Source organism: Pongo pygmaeus, chromosome 1 (genome assembly GCF_028885625.2).
Source record: "Pongo pygmaeus isolate AG05252 chromosome 1, NHGRI_mPonPyg2-v2.0_pri, whole genome shotgun sequence".
Lineage (NCBI taxonomy): Eukaryota > Metazoa > Chordata > Mammalia > Primates > Hominidae > Pongo > Pongo pygmaeus.
In genome coordinates this window covers 86,232,422-86,249,306 of record NC_072373.2, presented here as the reverse complement: position 1 = coordinate 86,249,306, position 16,885 = coordinate 86,232,422, and positions in this window count along the sequence as shown.

Here is a 16,885-nt window from a genome sequence, read left to right as displayed (position 1 = left end):
CATGCCACTACACCAAGCTAATTTTTGTATTTTTAGTAGAGATGGGATTTCACCACATTGGCCAGGATGGTCTCGATCTCTTGCCCTCGTGTTTCACCTGCCTTGGCCTCCCAAAGTGCTGGGATTACAGGCATGAGCCACTGTGCCTGGCCGATCTCAGTTTTCATATCTTCTTTTCATTGCTGATTGTATTTATTTGGGTCCTTGCTCTTTTTCTTTTAGTTAGTCTAGCCAAAGGTTTGTCAATTTTATCTTTTCAAAAAACCAACTTGTCATCTGCATTTTTTAGTTTCTTTTGTTTATTTATGCTGTGATCTTCATGATTTCTTTTCTTTTTGGCTTTGGTTTGTTGTTTTTCTAATTTATTGATGTACACTACCTGGTCATTTATTTGAAGTCTTTCTACTGTTTTGATATAGACATTTATTGCTATAAACTTCTCTGTTAGTATTGCTTTTGGTGTATCCCATAGATTTTGGTATATTGTTTTTCCATTGTCATTTGCTTCAAAAAAGTTTTTTTTTTTTTTTACGGTTTTTAATTTTTCTTTAATAGGAAATAATTTTGAACAGTAATATTAATATTTCCTTCATTGAAAATTTATGATTCGAGGAAGAGAGAAGGAAAGTCTAAATTTTCTTTTTAATTTCTTCATTGACCCATTGATCACTCAGGAACATATTTAATTTCCACGTGTTTGTGTAGTTTCCAAGCTTCCTCACTATTTTCATGATTTCTAGTTTTATTCCCTTGTGGGAATAACAGCAGAAAAGATGGTTGATACGATTTCTTCTCATTTGAATGTGTTAAGATTTGTTTTGTGGTCTATGATATGGTCTATACTGGAGAATGTTCCATGTGCTGGTTAAAGAATGTATATTCTGTAGCAGATGGGTAAAATGCTCTGTAAATGTCAGTTGGACCATTTTGGTCCAGTGTAGTTTAATGTTTCTTTGTTGATTTTCTGCATGGATGATCTGTATATTACTGAGAATGGGATGTTGAAGTCCCCTATACTATTATTGTATTGCAGTTCATCTCTTCCTTTGTATCTATTAATGTTTGCTTTATATACTTGGGAGCTCTGGTGTTGAGTGCACAGATATTTATAACTGTTAAAACAGCTTACTGAATTGACTCCTTTATCATTATACAGTGATCTTCTTTGTCTCTTTTTACAGTCTTTGATTTGTAGCCTATTTTATCTGATGTAAGTACATCTGCTCCTGCTCTTTTTTTTTTGTTTCCATTCCATGAAATATCATTTTAAATCTCTTCACTTTCAGACTATGTGTGTTTTTATAGGTGAAGTAGGTTTCTTATAGGCTGCATATAGTTGGGTCTTCTTTCTTTATCGATTCAGCCTCTCTATGCCTTTAATTAGATAACTGAGTGAATTTACATTCAGTGTTATTGTTGATAAATAAGGATTTACTACTGCCATTTTGTTGTTCCTTTCTTTCTTTATTATCTTGTAACTCTTTCTTTCTTCCCTTCTAACTGTCTTCCTTTGTGATTAAGTAATTTTCTCCGGTAGTATGTTTAAATTTGTTGCTTTTTATTTTTAGTAAATATATTTCACTAAAAATATATATTTTACATTGTGGTTGCCATGAGGCTTACAAAAAATCTTCTAGATACAACAATTTTAAAGAGATGACAACTTATATCACAAAGAAAAAAATAGAAACAAAGAAAAAAAGTTTTAAAAGCATCTACACAGCTGGGTGCAGGGGCTCAGGCCTGTAATCCCAGCACTTTGGGAGGCCGAGGCAGGCGGATCACCTGAGGTAAGGAGTTTGAGACCAGCCTGGCCAACATGGCGAAATCCCATCTCTTCTAAAAATACAAAAATTAGCTGGGCGTGGTTGTGCATGCCTGCAATCCCAGCTACTCAGGAGGCTGAGGCAGGAGAATCACTTGAACCTGGGAGGTGGAGGTTGCAGTGAGCTAAGATCGTGCCACTGCACTCCAGTCTGGGCAACAAGACTCTCAAAAAAAAAAAAAAAGCATCTACACTTTATCCCTCCTTACATTTTGACTTTATGTTCTCTCAATTTACATATTTTAATATTGCCTAATTTTTTAACAGGTTTCTGTAGGCATCATTACTTTTGTTTTTCATAGATTTGCTTTTTGGATTTTAGCTAGAGCTATGATTCTATTGCACACCACAATTTTAGTGTTAGAGTTTTCTGGGTTTTTCCTTATACTTAATTTTGCTTGTTGGTTTTGGGCCTTCACACCTATTTTCTTTTTGCATACTAGTGTTTTTTTCTTTCAGATTAAAGAACTCCCTTTATCATTTATTATAAGCTGGATTTGGTAGTGGTGGATTCTTTGAGCTTTTGTTTGTCTGGAAAAGACTTTGTCTCTCCTTTATATTTGAAAGATATTTTTGCTGAATGTAGTATTCTTGAATAGCTTTATACACTTCAAAAATGTTGTTCACTGCTTTCTGGCATGTATGGTTTTCATTGAGAAGTCTGTTGCCAGCTCCTTTATATGTTATGTGTTTCTTTCCTCTGACTGCTTTTAGGATCGTCTCTTTGTCCTTGACCTTTGAGTTTGATTGTTTTATGTTTTAGTGGTAGTCTTACTTGGATCAAATCTGGTTGGTGTTCTCTGACCTTCCTGTGCCTGGTTATATCTTAAGTTTTGGAAAGTTTTCTGTTATTATTTACTTCAATGAACTTTCTGTCTTAATCTTGCTCAACTTCTTCTTGAACACAAATAATTCTTAGATTTGGTCTTTTGAGGTAATTTTCTGTATCTCACAGATGATCTTCATTTCTATGCATTCATTATTTTTTTCCTCTTCTGACTGCATATCTTCAAATAGCCTGTCTTTGATCTTACCAATTATTTCCTGTTTTATCCATTCTGCTGTTGAGAACCTTTAAAGAGTTTTTCAGTTCAGCAAATGTGTTTCTCAGGTCCAAGATTTCTATTCGATTCATTATTTCAATATCTTTGTTAAATTTCTCTAATAAACCTCTAAATTGCTTTGATATGTTATCTTATAGATCACAGTTTCCTTAAAACTGCAATTTTGATTTTTTGTGTAGAGAGTTCACATATCAACATCTCTTTAGGGTCAGTGACTGGTTTCTTGCTTTGTCTGTTGGAGAAGGTTATGATTCCATGTATTCTGTTTCTTCTGGAGGTATATCTATGTCTTTGCGTTGAAGGATTAGTATTTATTCCATTCTTTTCTGTCTTGTTTTTTTTTCTTTTTTTGGATATGTTTGTTTAAATGTTTTTGTAATTTACCTGTTGATTTTCTTTCTTCTCCCCCTCACCCACTGGGTTGCTGCCTTTTTTTTTTTTTTTTTTTTGGCACCAGATGATGCCTCTAGCCCTGGTTTGTCTTGGTTCTAGTAAACAATCAGGATGCCTCTTATTCTGAGTAAGGGAGGTCCCAAATGGGATATCTCAGAGTATAGGAAGTCTGACTGGGAATTTGTGCCCAGGAGACCTGTAGAACAAACCTGCTACAGTACGGTGCTGCTGAGAAGCCGCTCTGATTCTTGTCTCCTATGACCAAGTTTCAGAGCAGAGTTTCCAGTGCTGGAGATGATGGTCTCACCTCCTTCCTTTGTCTCTGGCTGTCCTTAAGACTATTTCTCCCTCTAGGCATCTCTGAGCTTCCCATAGGTTGAGGCAGAAACCAGTCTCTCACCAGTGAACTCAAGATTGTAGGACAGCTGTTTGTCTACCTTGCTCGCTTTTTCCAGTGTAGAAACTGTGAATTGGAGAAGGAGGATTTTCAGCACACTTAATGCTGGATAGATTGGGAGGAAATAGTTTCATGGGTATGAAAGTCTAATTCTCTTACCATCAGCTTGGAGTTTTGTGGGGGGTTTTTTTGTCTGTTTGTTTGTTTGTTTCACTTCTCTGTGTCCCTGAGAACTGTCTTATCTTCATGTTTTAGTTCTGTGATATTGATGGAGATAATTTTGGCATTGTATATATTTATTTTTGATTTTCTGTTGGAAGAGTAAAGCCAGCTTGCTTCTATGCCATCATTTTGCAACCAGAAGTTACCATGCCTTCCTATTTGTAAAATGATTACAAAGCAACTATAATCAAGACACTCTACCACTGGAGAAAGAATAGACATACAAATTAATGGAAATTAATGGGATAGAATAGAGATTCAAGAAATAAAGCCATTTACCTATAATCAGCTTATTTTAGTCAAGGATTCTAAACCATCCAATGAAGAAATAATAGTTCTTTTTTACAAAAAGTGCTGGGATAACTGCATAGCCACATGCAAACAGTGCTTACCTCATACCACATATAGAAATGTATACAAAATTGATCAAAGACCTAAGTGTAAAAGTGAAAACTTTAAAACTCTTAGTAGAAAACAAAGAGGTAAACCTTCATGATCTTGGGTTTTGCAAAGGATTGTTAGGTATGACACTAAAAGCTTATGCAATGACAATAACAACAACAAAAAAAATAGGAAATCAGACTTCACCAAAGTGGAAAACTTTCCTACTTCAAAGGACACCACAAAGAAAGTGAAAAGACAACCACAGAAATGAGATAAAATATTGGCACATTATGGCTCTTGTATGTGACTTGCATCCAAAATATGTAAAGAATTCTTACTACTCAGTAATAAAAAGACAACCAAATCAAATATGGGTAAATCAGATGAATAAATGTTTCTTCAAGAAGCTCAACAACATTAATCACCAGGAAAATACAAATTAAAACCACAATGATGCTGGGTGTGGTGGCTCACACCTGTAATTCCAGCACTTTTGGAGGCCGAGGTGGGTGGGTCACTTGCAGTCAGGAGTTCGAGACCAGCATGGCCAACGTGGTGAAACCCCCTCTCTACTAAAACTACAAAAAATTAGCCAGGGTTGGGAGGCTGAGGCGGGTGGATCACGAGGTCAGGAGATCGAGACCACGGTGAAACCCCGCCTCTACTAAAAATACAAAAAATTAGCCAGGCGTGGTGGCGGGCACCTGTAGTCCCAGCTACTCAGGAGGCTGAGGCAGGAGAATGGCGTGAACCCGGGAGGCGGAGCTTGCAGTGAGCCGAGATCGCGCCACTGTACTCCAGCCTGGGCGACAGAGCGAGACTCTGTCTCAAAAAAAAAAAAAAAAAAAAAATAGGCCAGGTGTGGTGGTGCACACCTGTAATCCCAGCTACTCGGGAGAGATGGGAGAATAGCTGGAACCCAGGAGGCGGAGGTTGCAGAGAGTGAAGATTGCGCCACTGCACTCCAGACTGGGAGACACAGCAAGAGTCCATCTCAAAACAAACAAACAAACAAACAAACAAACACCACAATGAGATACCATTTCACACCCAGTAGGTGACTAGAATAAAAGGTGTTGGCAAGAATGTGGAGAAATTTGAATGCTTACACTCTACTGGTGAGAATGTAAAGTAGTACAGCTTCTTTGAAAAACAAGCTGACAGTTCCTCAAATGATTAAACATAGAGTTATCATATAACCCAGTAATTCTACACCTAGGCATATACCCGCCAAAGGACATAGTCTACACAGAAACTTGTAAATGAGTATTTCATAGAAGCATTATTCATCTTAAACCAAAAGGGGAAAACACCTATCAACTGATAAATAAACAAAATGTGATATATCCATATACTGAAATATTATTTAGCCATAAAAAGAAATGAAGTAATGATACATGCTGCAACTTGGACAAATCTTGAAAACATCATGCTAAATGAAAGAAGACGGTCACAAAAGACTATCTATTATATAATTCCATTAACATGAAATGTTTAGAACCACGACATTTATAGAGACCTAAAGCAGATTAATAGTTGCCTACGGCTGGGGGTGAGGGTGGGAGTCAGCTGAGGGGTGAAGGGTTTGTATGAAAGGTAAAGCAGGTAAGAATTTTTGGAGAGATGATGAAAATATTCTAAAATTTACTGTGGTGATATTTGCATATATCTATGAATATACTTCAAAAATCTAATTTTAAAAATCCAATCCCAAACATCACAATCCTTAATGTTGTAATTCCAAAAGATCAAAGTCCTGAAAATATAATTCCGGAAAAATTATTTCAAAATTTCTTAAAAGATATTTATTTATATTTTTAAAATGGAAATTTATTTGAGAAACATATGAAAACATGACAGAACACTTCATAGGGCACTCTAATCAATGAAATGGGCAATTATAACATACATATTTTTGCAAGCACATACTCTCATGTAGACTAATGCAGTCACATGAGTACAACAGTTGTGAGCAGACAAATAGTACTAATAAAGAAATAGCTTATATAACTACCATCATCTGAAATACCATGACCAACAACCTAAGCCATTTGGTGAGACTGATCAAAAACCATAACTGGTCACCACCACATATGCAGTCACCCAAAGAGCCAACATCTTGAGAAGTTTCATCCTTCACAAATGCAGATGTCCAAAAAGGACATCTGTTCATTTATTGAGGACTTTTCAACATTTCTACACACAAGTGCAACGCTTACATACAAAGCCAGTGTGACAACGCACCTTTGTGAAGTCAAATTTGCAAAAAGTGCATAAAAAATTAGATCTCTAAAAGTCTTTACATAATTAATACTGCCAATATGAAAAATGATATGAAGATAAAATAAATAACATAGCAAATTGTAAAAAATTAATACTGACAATTTAAACAGGGGGGAAATAATTTTAAAAGGAAAAAAAACAGCAACCAAAAACCTAAAAAGAAAACTTGATATATGAAAAAGTGTAAATCTGCTTTTTGTGGCAGTGCAGGGGAGGCATGGTTCTCCATGGAGAATATATTCACATTCATTTTCTACGTGATGGTGCTCTTTTTGCAATTCTTCTCTGAGTCAATATTCATGAACTTGAGCATTCCCTGTTACATTTTCTCATCTTCTGTGCTATGCTTCCATGTTGTTTTGAGCACGCAGAAATCCATTCTACATGCATTCATATACTGACAACAAATTTGGCAGGAACAACACTGATGATTGAAAAGCAACACCACTATGTGTCTTTTTATCCTCCTGTGCACATAATTATTTTTGAACCACTCACTGGCTTCTCCGGGCAAATGCAGCTTTAATTTATTAAAAACTCCTGGAATGTCATCAGTTAGAAGGAATGCCAATGCAGGCAAATGACACATTTTTAAGCTGAAGTTTTCATTGTGGCCTTATCACGTGGCCAATCCACTCATCTAAATTTTCTGCCATATGCATTGAGCTGAATAAGGAAAAAACTTTATTGATAACACCTTGAAATTCACTTTTAGGAGCCTTGATCACACTGAATTCCAAGTTTATGATTATGGTTTGGTGAATCAATTAAAATCTATTTGCTTCTGCAAAGTTCACCAAAAATTCAAATAACCATTTATAAAGTGCTCCACTTTTTTTTCAGTCATTAATATATAAATGAGTGAGTAAGTTAGATCCAACAGGTGTATGAATTGTACATATTTCATAAAAAATCTGCCGGGACAATTTGAAAGTGCCATCCATTAGCCAAAGCAAACATGCACTAGTTTTTCTGTTAGATTTAGTGGTAAATAAAAGAAGTCTATTTTCTTTAACAGTCAAATCTCTAATTAAGAATAGTTCACCATTTAACGTGTTTTGTACTGCTGAAGAAATGTCAGTATCAGCAAATGTCTTTGGTTCAGAAAGTCATTGAACTTGTAGAATTATTTTTATTCTCTGACAAAGGGTGGTTTTTGAAGCCAAGCATGGTGCTATGTGAGAAGGAGCAGAAGTAGTACATGATTAAATAATTTGGCAAGAGTAGGAGAGAGTTCTTGTATTTTTTGCCTGAGTTTTTACTTCTGTGATATTTTGAAACACTGGCTGCCCTTGTATTTGGAGAGTGATTGTGGTCTACAAATTTTGTAAAGATGTGCTGTCCATTTGAAACTCTGGTTATTGCTTGACCATTGCAATTAAGCATTTTTCTGCTTTCACAGCATCAATAATAATTAGCTTTTAAACTTTTATCTTTCATTATTAGTAGCTTCATACACTTATCACAGCCTTTTTGTGAAAGAACAATTTCACAGATCTCTTCCCATTGTGTTGTAGAGAATAGAGTGAGAAGGAATGATATTTGGCTTCCCTAATGCTAAATCTGTGTTAGTTAGGGTTCTCCAGAGAGACAGACCAATAAGATGTGTATATAAATATATCAGGCGGGATTTATTAGGGGAATTGGCCCACATGATTATGGAGGCTGAGAAGTCCTACAACAGGCTGTCTGTAAGCTGGAGACCCTGCGATGCCAGTAGTATAGCTCAATTCAAGTTTGAAAGCCTCAGAACCAGGGAAGTCGATGGTGTAACCAAGGTCTATGCCTCAGGATCTGGGGGGCTGCTGGTCAAAGTCCTGAAGTCTTGGTGGGTTGTATATGTCCAGGAATTTATCTATTTCTTCTCAAAATTTTTGGCATATGGTTGTTCATAGTAGTCTTTCATAACAATTTGTATTTCTGTGACAACAGTTGAAATGGTCCTTTTTTAATCTCTAATTTTATTTATTTGGGTCTTTTTTTTTTCTTAGTCTAGCTAAAAGACTACCAATTTTGTTTATTTTTCAAAAACAACTCTTAAATTTGTTGATATTTTGAAATTTTTTAGTCTCTATTTCATTTATTTCTGCTCTGGGCTTTATTATTTTATTCCTTCTGCCAAATTGGGGTTTAGTTTAGTTTTGTTTTTCTAGTTTCTTGGGGTACATGGTTAGGTTATTAGAAATCTTCTTTTTTGATAAAGATTTTATTGTCATACGCTTGCTTCTAGAGCCACTTTTGCTGTGTCTCATAGGCTTTGGTATAATGTGTTTTCATTCTTATTTTCCAAAAAAAATTTCATTTAGAAAATGTATTCATTGACCCATTAGTTATATAGAAGACTGTTATTTTATTTCCACATATTGGTAAGGTTTTGTTGATTTATCATTTTATACTACTGTGGCTTGAAAATATAATCTTCATATTCTTAAATTTGTAAAGAATTGTTTTGTGGCCTCACATATCATCTATTCTGGAGAATATTCCATGTGCAGTTGATAAAAATATGTATTCTTTAGCTGTTAGATGGAATGTTCTGTAATGTCTCTTACGTCCATTTGGTCTGCGGTATAGGTTAAGTCTGATGTTGCTTTTTTGATTTTCTGTCTAGATGATTTGTCCATTGCTGAATGTGGATTTTGATGCCCCACACTTTTATTGTATTACAGTGTCTCTCTCCCTTTATACCTAATAATATTTCCTCTAAATATTTGGTGTTAGGCATAAAAATATTTATGATTGTTTTATCCTCTTGTTATATTGATTCCTCTCTCATTATATAATGACCTTCTTTATCTCTTTTTATAGTTTTTGATTTAAATTATATTTTTGTGGTACAAGTGTGATTACTCTTGCTGGCTTTTGGTTTTTGTTTGCGTGAAATATTTTTATCCATCCTTTCACTTTTAGTCAGTAAGGGGAGTCTTTTTAGGCAGCATATAGTTGGGTCTTGTTTTGTTAGTCATTCAACCACTCTATATTTTTTCATTGAGGAATTTCATCATTTACATTTAAGATTGTTATTGATAAGTAAGGACTAACTACTGCCATATTGTTAATTGTTTCCTCATTGTTTTGTAGATCCTTATTTCTTTTGTTTCTTTCCATTATTTACTTTTGTGGTTTGGTGGTTTTCTGTGGTTCTAAGCTTTGTTTCATTTCTCTTTCTCATTGGTATATCTGCTCTAATTTTTTCTTTGTGGTTACTATGGTTTTACCATACAGAGACTTGTAGTTAAAACAGACTATTTTTAGCAGAAAACCACTTAAATTTGGTAACATAAAAATACTCTAGACTTTTCCCCCCACACAGGGTTTGTATTTTGGTTGCCTTAATATCATCTTTTGTGTGCCTTAGCCACTAATCATAGGTGTTGTTGTTTTTGACCATTTTTATTTTAAATCTTCATACTACAGGATTGAAAGATTTACATAACACCATTTTGGCACCAAGATATGGTTATGGATTTTCCTATATTGATGACACTTATACATTCACATGCTTTCATGACAGCAATTTTCTTCCTTTTGTTTCCAATTGTAGCACTTCTTAATCATTTCTTGGAAGGCTGGCCTAGTATTTATAGTACATTGTATTCTTGTCTTACAGTTTTTTTCTTTTAGCACTTTGAATACATTATCCCATTCTATACTGGTCTGGAAAATTTCATCTGAAAATTTTGCTGATAGTCTAATGAAGATTTCCTTATATGTGATGAAATATTTCTCTCGCAGCTTTTAGAATTCTTTTTGTCTTTGACTTTCGACAGTTTGATTATAACATGCCTCAGAGAAGTTTTTTTTTTTTTTTTTTTGGTTGAATTTCACCAGGGACTTTTGAGCTTCTTGTATCTGAATGTCCATATCTTTCCCTAAACTTGGGGAGTTTTTAGCTATTATTTTGTTAAACAGATTTTCTGTGCCTTTCTTTATTTCTTCTTCCTCTATACTCCTATAATGTAAACATTTGTTCACATAATGGCATCCCATAATTCCCATAGACTTCCTTCTCTTCTATTTCTCTGAATGGGTTATTTCAAAAGACTGTCTTCAAGTTCTGAAATTCATCTAGTCTGTTATAAAAGTTCTCAATTATATTTTTATTTTATTGATTGAATTCTTTTACTTGAAGAATTCTGGTTTTTCCTTCTGATATCTATCTTTTTGTTGAATTTCTCAAATTATAAATTATTTTCCTGATTTGATTGTTGTTTGTCCATATTATCGTATAGCTCATTGAGTTTCCTTAATATCATTACTTTGAATTCCTTTTCAATTATATTGTAAGAATCTTTTTCTTTGGGATCTGTTACTGGACACTCATTGTGTTCCTTTGAGGATGTCATATTTCCTTGCCTTTTATGTTTCTTGTGTCCCTGTATTTCTATATTCATTTCTAGTAGACAGCCATTTATTTTTTAATTTTATGGAATAGTTTTTGAAGGAAAAGACTTTTTCCTATACATGGGTTCTAGGGTGTCAGTTGGAAATGGTATGTTGACTTTGGTTCTGAGTGTGCTCAGTAGCATGGTTTATGAACAGATTCTTCAGCTGTAATCCTCATCTGCAATGTGTGCAAATGACTCAGGTACCTAGGTTACAGGGGTTTGTGATGGTGGTGGCATAATTTTTCTGGGACAAAGAGCACTGGGTTGGTTTGAGGGCCAATTGCAGGTGGGTGGGGTGGGCCAGCAAGTTGTGTGGCAGGCTGTCTGGGAGGTTGGGGCCACCACCGGACTGGTTGTCAGGCTAGGTGCAGCATGTATGGGCCAGGCAGCTGTGTGGGGTCCTCTCTGGGGATGATGGAGTCTCATTCATGCTGGATGTTATTCCAAGAGGGGGTGTGCTCTAGCTAACTGGCTACATGGAGCTTCTCCACTGCGCAGGCCTGACTGTTTTCCTGAGCTATAGGGTGCCTCATGCATTCATGTATTGGGGTCTTGGTCAGTCCTTCAGGCATAAACTCCCAGCAACCTGTGTACTGGTGCTGTTGCAGGCATGCATGTGAATGTTAGTACAAGGATAGTGAGGCATCAGGGATAAAGGGAGTTGGTGGCTACTGGTCTCAAGGCAGGACACACTCTAGGTCTGGGTCTGGTTTCAAGATGACACTGTAGCAGCTTAGGTTGCAGGGATCAGGGTTGCCAAGGGTGTTTCTGCTCTGTGATAATACAGCTGTGTGGACTCCTGGCAACTGTCCATACTGGATTTGGTGCCTATGAGAACTGGGGATCCTCTTGCAGCAATGGCTACTTGTATCTGTTGGTGATAGGGACTCCCAAGGGTCTCTAGTTTACCTTTTCCCCACAACGAGACTCCCCTGGCTCTGAGCTGATCCCAGTTGGGGAGACAGAATGGCAGAGACAGGATGAGTTGCTTCACTCTCTATGGTGCTATCCTGAGTTTCCAGGCTCCTCAGGAATTTCACTGCTTCCCTGATGTTCTCCAGCATACTTCCTCAGTTACTCATGTCAAAATATAGTTGTTTATTTGTTATTTTGTTCCCTTCATTGGGGGTGGGGGGATGTGTATCAGACAACTCTTATTGGCCAAATTACATTCCAGTAACATTTGTATTTTTCTTTAGTCAATATTTTTACTCTTTTATTTGATTATAAGTATTCTAGAAATTCTCAACACTCATTAGGGGTAAGTCAAATGTCTTAAAGTATAACCAAACTCCCTTCTCATATGCCTGCCTCCAATAGTTTAGAAAAAAAACAAGCTCCATCACCCAGAAGGACCTCCTGTTAACCAGCCTCTAACTAGCCATCGGTGCAAAAAAAATTCAAATTCCTGCATATCTCTCTGACTGCTCATTGACTCTGTCATTCTAACGGACATAGTTTATAGATATACAGAAGACAGAGGCTAGATTGTAGATCCTCTTCTTCACTCTGCCTTTTGAATGGCTCATAGGAAAGGCAAGAACGAAGCAGAAGGGTTTCACCCAGGAGGCACTTTAACAGATGTAAATATAGCCCTCAATTGGAAGATGTTTCAGAATGCACCCTGAGACAAAATTTGAACTAATATAATGTCTACTAGACCAACTAACAGGCAGGGTAAAGTCCTGAGCATCCAAAACAGCCACAATGAACCAGTAGAGTCTTTTCCTCTACTCTTAGCACAGTTTTAGCTTGGAGATTTAGCAAAGGCAATTTTCATTTTTATATGCTTACTTTCTTTAAGATTTATTAAACTATGCAAAGGCCCTCTTTGACAAACAGAAGGTTCCAAACTTTCTTTTTAGTAAGTGAACTACTTCCAGGCTAAACTGTAAGGTAGAAGTTATTCAGAGATTTGTTTCTTTTCTCTTAGTACCTCTGGCTGCTCCTAATAACTTGATTTCTCTTTACCAGTGATTCCTGGTGTATTATTCTGGCTTAAGTTGTTTTATTTTCCTAAAGTATTTGTTGTGTACTTCAGTTAGTACAAGGACCAATTTTAAAGTACCTTTAATGTGAGATTTCTGCCTTCAACTTTGACAAAATAGCTTATAGGAGGCAACACTCCCACTGAAAGCACCTTTAAAAACTGAAAGAAATATAACATATGCATGTGTGAAAACATCAGAGAGCTTCTGATCAGTCAGGACTCAAGAGACCAGAATCCTTAGAGAAAGGAACACTCATTGAGGGAATCCAACATTTTGTGAACTGGTTTTCTCCTTGAAGTATGTGATAATTAATTAGCCGTAGGTAGCAAGGCACTAAAGAGCTACACAATAAATTGAGCAGAGATCCAAGAAGAAAACAGTGGTTTAGCAGATCTTTTGGCAGCCTCATGGGGCTGCGAACACAAAATTCGGAATTTGGGCTTTTAAATGTACCAAGACTGGAGCTTGCCAAGATTCCAGAGGAAGGCAGGCGTAGACAACTGATCATGGAACTTTGAACAGATTTTCCCCTGGAGACATTAACTAATGCTTAAACTAAGAAACCAACAAAAAGTAGCTGAAAACCTAAGTTGAGATTTCAGCAATCTTACAGCACTAAGGTGACACAAATTAGCATTCTGAATTTGCCAATTAAAAAGGCTCTAGGAAACATGCTAGCTTTCAGTTGGGATCACTAGAAAACTGTATCTCAGGAATAAAGGGGATGAAACAGAGGGAAGCTTACAAAAACTAAACTCTAACACGAAGTCAGCTCACTCCCTGATTGGAATACATGACCTGCCCCTACCCTTGCTGACATCCAGAGGATAGGGTGAAACCTTTCCTGAAAGCATGACATGACAAAGCACCTGTAGTTTTTTTCATATAGAATATCTGGCATTTAATAAAAATTAACAGGCATATAGTGAATTAGAACAATAACTCCAAATAGTTAAAGGGAAGATAAGTGAACTAGCGTACAGATTAGAAGCAAACATCCAAATTAAAAAAAAGAAAGGGGAGAAAACCATACAGTATAAAAAACATGGGAATTGGTAAAAAGACATAGCACAAATTTAATTGGAAATTCAGAAAGGATGAAGACAAAAAATAGAGTAGGTAAAATGTTAAAATATCTGAGAATTTTTCCAAACAAAAATATTAAGTCAGATTCAATAAGCACTACAGTCTGTAAATCTATAAAATACTAAGAAAATCACATATAGGCATGTCGTAATGAAACATCTGAACTCCAGAGACGAAGGGGAAATTTAAAAAGCAGAAGAGAAAAAAAATACATTAGATTCAAGTAGCAAAGAATAGATACAGCTGCCTTCTCAACATAAATGATTGAAGCCAGAAAATAAGGCAATGATACCTTTAAAATATTGGAGGGGTTGGTGGGGGGGGCGGTGAGGGGGTTACAAGCCTGTCAAACTGGAATGTTATATCAGTAAAAATATCATTTAAAAGTGAAGTCAAAGTAAAAGAATGCCCATTAAAACAAAACTGAGAAAATTTGTCATGAGCAAATCTACACTGAAAAGCATAATGAAGAAGATTATTTGAACAGAAGAAAATTGATCCCAGAAAGAAATACAGGACGAAGAAACAATAGAGTAAATGAACAAATAAATATTTGGGCAAGTCTAAATAAAAATTAACTAAAACAATAATAATAATATTTTAAATTAAATACAGTTAAAGCTAAAATACTTGACAACAATAGCACAAAAGGAGGGAAAGCTTAAATGTAATTAGAATGTCCAATGTGCTAGCCATGTCCAAGTGATAGCCTCATCATGACAAGATTACTGACTTATAGTGGATTGTAATATGTCATGTGTATATTGTAATCTAAAGGATAGCTTCTAAAATAATATATAGTAACTGCCTAATAAAAGGGGAAATAAAATAATTGTATAATGTGCTAATTCTAAAAAAAGTCAAATAAAAAGAAGCAGAACAAATGAAACAATGGACAACAATACAAATTTTAAGATAATGGATATAAATCTAAATATGGATGAATTGTTCTAGTTAAAAGACAAAACTAATAGAGGCAAAAATAGGATAATATGAAATAATTAATGTAAAAGAAATAACAAAGAATAAATGGTACAAAAAAAAAACCCCGCACAACCAAATGACAAAACAGTAAACACATAATGTCAATGGACTAAACTATCCATTTATGAAACAATAAGTTTTCAGATTGGAAAAGAAATAAAGCCACTATATTTTAATTAGAAGAACCACACCTTAATTTTGAAGATGCAGGACTAGAGCAAGTAAATGTTTTTTAAAAAGTGTGTATCATGCACACTCTAAACAAAGGAAGCTGATTTTGCCCATCTAACATCAGACAAAATAGCTTTTAATCAGGAAGCATTACAATATACAGAGCTATTTCATAACGATGAAAGGTATATTTCATAATGATAAAAGGTTCAGTCTATCAGGAAGATAGAGTATAAATTTGTATGTTCTCAATTATATAGCAAAAATTAATAGACTTAAAAGCAGATAGGCAAGTGCAAACTGGCAGAGGAAAACCTTAATCCAGCTGCAATTAATAATAGAATGAGCACACAAAAAATAGAGAATAATTGAACAATATGATTAAAATGTTTGACCTAATAGATATATATAAAACATTGTATCCAACAACTGCAAAATACACATTGTCATTAAATTCACATGAAATAGTTACTACAATATACCATATCTAGCTGGTGTATAAAATAATATTTCAGAAGAGTAAATTCATTGAAAATGTAACTAATTACAGTGAAATAAGAATATATATCAATATTACTGAGATTCAGCTAAGCAATGCCTAAAGATATTTGTATAGCTAAAATTTATATATTTCAAAAACGTAGAACAGCTGAAAAACAACAATATCTTTTTCATCCCAAGAAATTTAAAAATGAACAGTAAATTAAAGCCAAAGGAAGTAGTAGGGAAAAAAAATAAAGATATAAGCAAAGATTAATAACCAATAAAAGCAAAGCCAGAAGTTTATTTTTAAAAATATGAACAAAAAGAAAAATGTACGAGCAACCATAAATCAGAGGAAAAAATACAGATTATTAATATCAGAAATTAAAAACATCACTAAAGATTTTATAGACATGAAAAACTTAAAGGACATAGTATAAAAATGTACAAATTTCTATTGAAAAACACCATGTTTTAGGACTGACAAAAGAAAGAGTAAACAATTTTAAAATTTTGGTTTTCATCAAATAAATTATATACATAATTAAAATGTTTTTCAAAATGAAAGCTCTGGGCCCAAATGGCTTTGAATTGTGAATTCTTCAAACACTTGAGAAAGAAACAATGACAATCTTACTTTTGTATTCTGAGAGTATTCTACTAAATAGAGAATTTCCCATGATATATATTTTAAAAAATCCTAAGAATAGAAAAGTTGGAAAACCTCCCACATTTAAGAAATGAAGTCAGCATAACCTTACTACCAAAACCTAACAGACTTTACAAGAAAAAAAATTTACACTGATTTATCTCATGATTATATTTTTTTAAAAATACAAAATATAAATGTTCACTAATACTACTTTTATTTAACTTTGTCCTGCAGTCTCAGATAGTACATAAAGAAAAAAATAATAAAGTGGGTAAAAGTTAGAATGGAAGAAATAAAAGTATCATTAATTGTGGACAACTTGATTAGTTATAAATAAAAAAACTTAGCTAAACTAATATAATTAATTAACTGAGTTTAGCAAGTTTACTGAATATAATACCAACATAAAAGATTAATTGTAATTCAAAATATCAACAAAAATTGGAAAGTAAAATTAAAATAATACTATTTACAGTGACTGAAAAACATAAAAAACTAGCAATCAATTTAACAGGAGATGCACAAAACAACTGCACACAAAAAATACAAAGCATTTTTGACA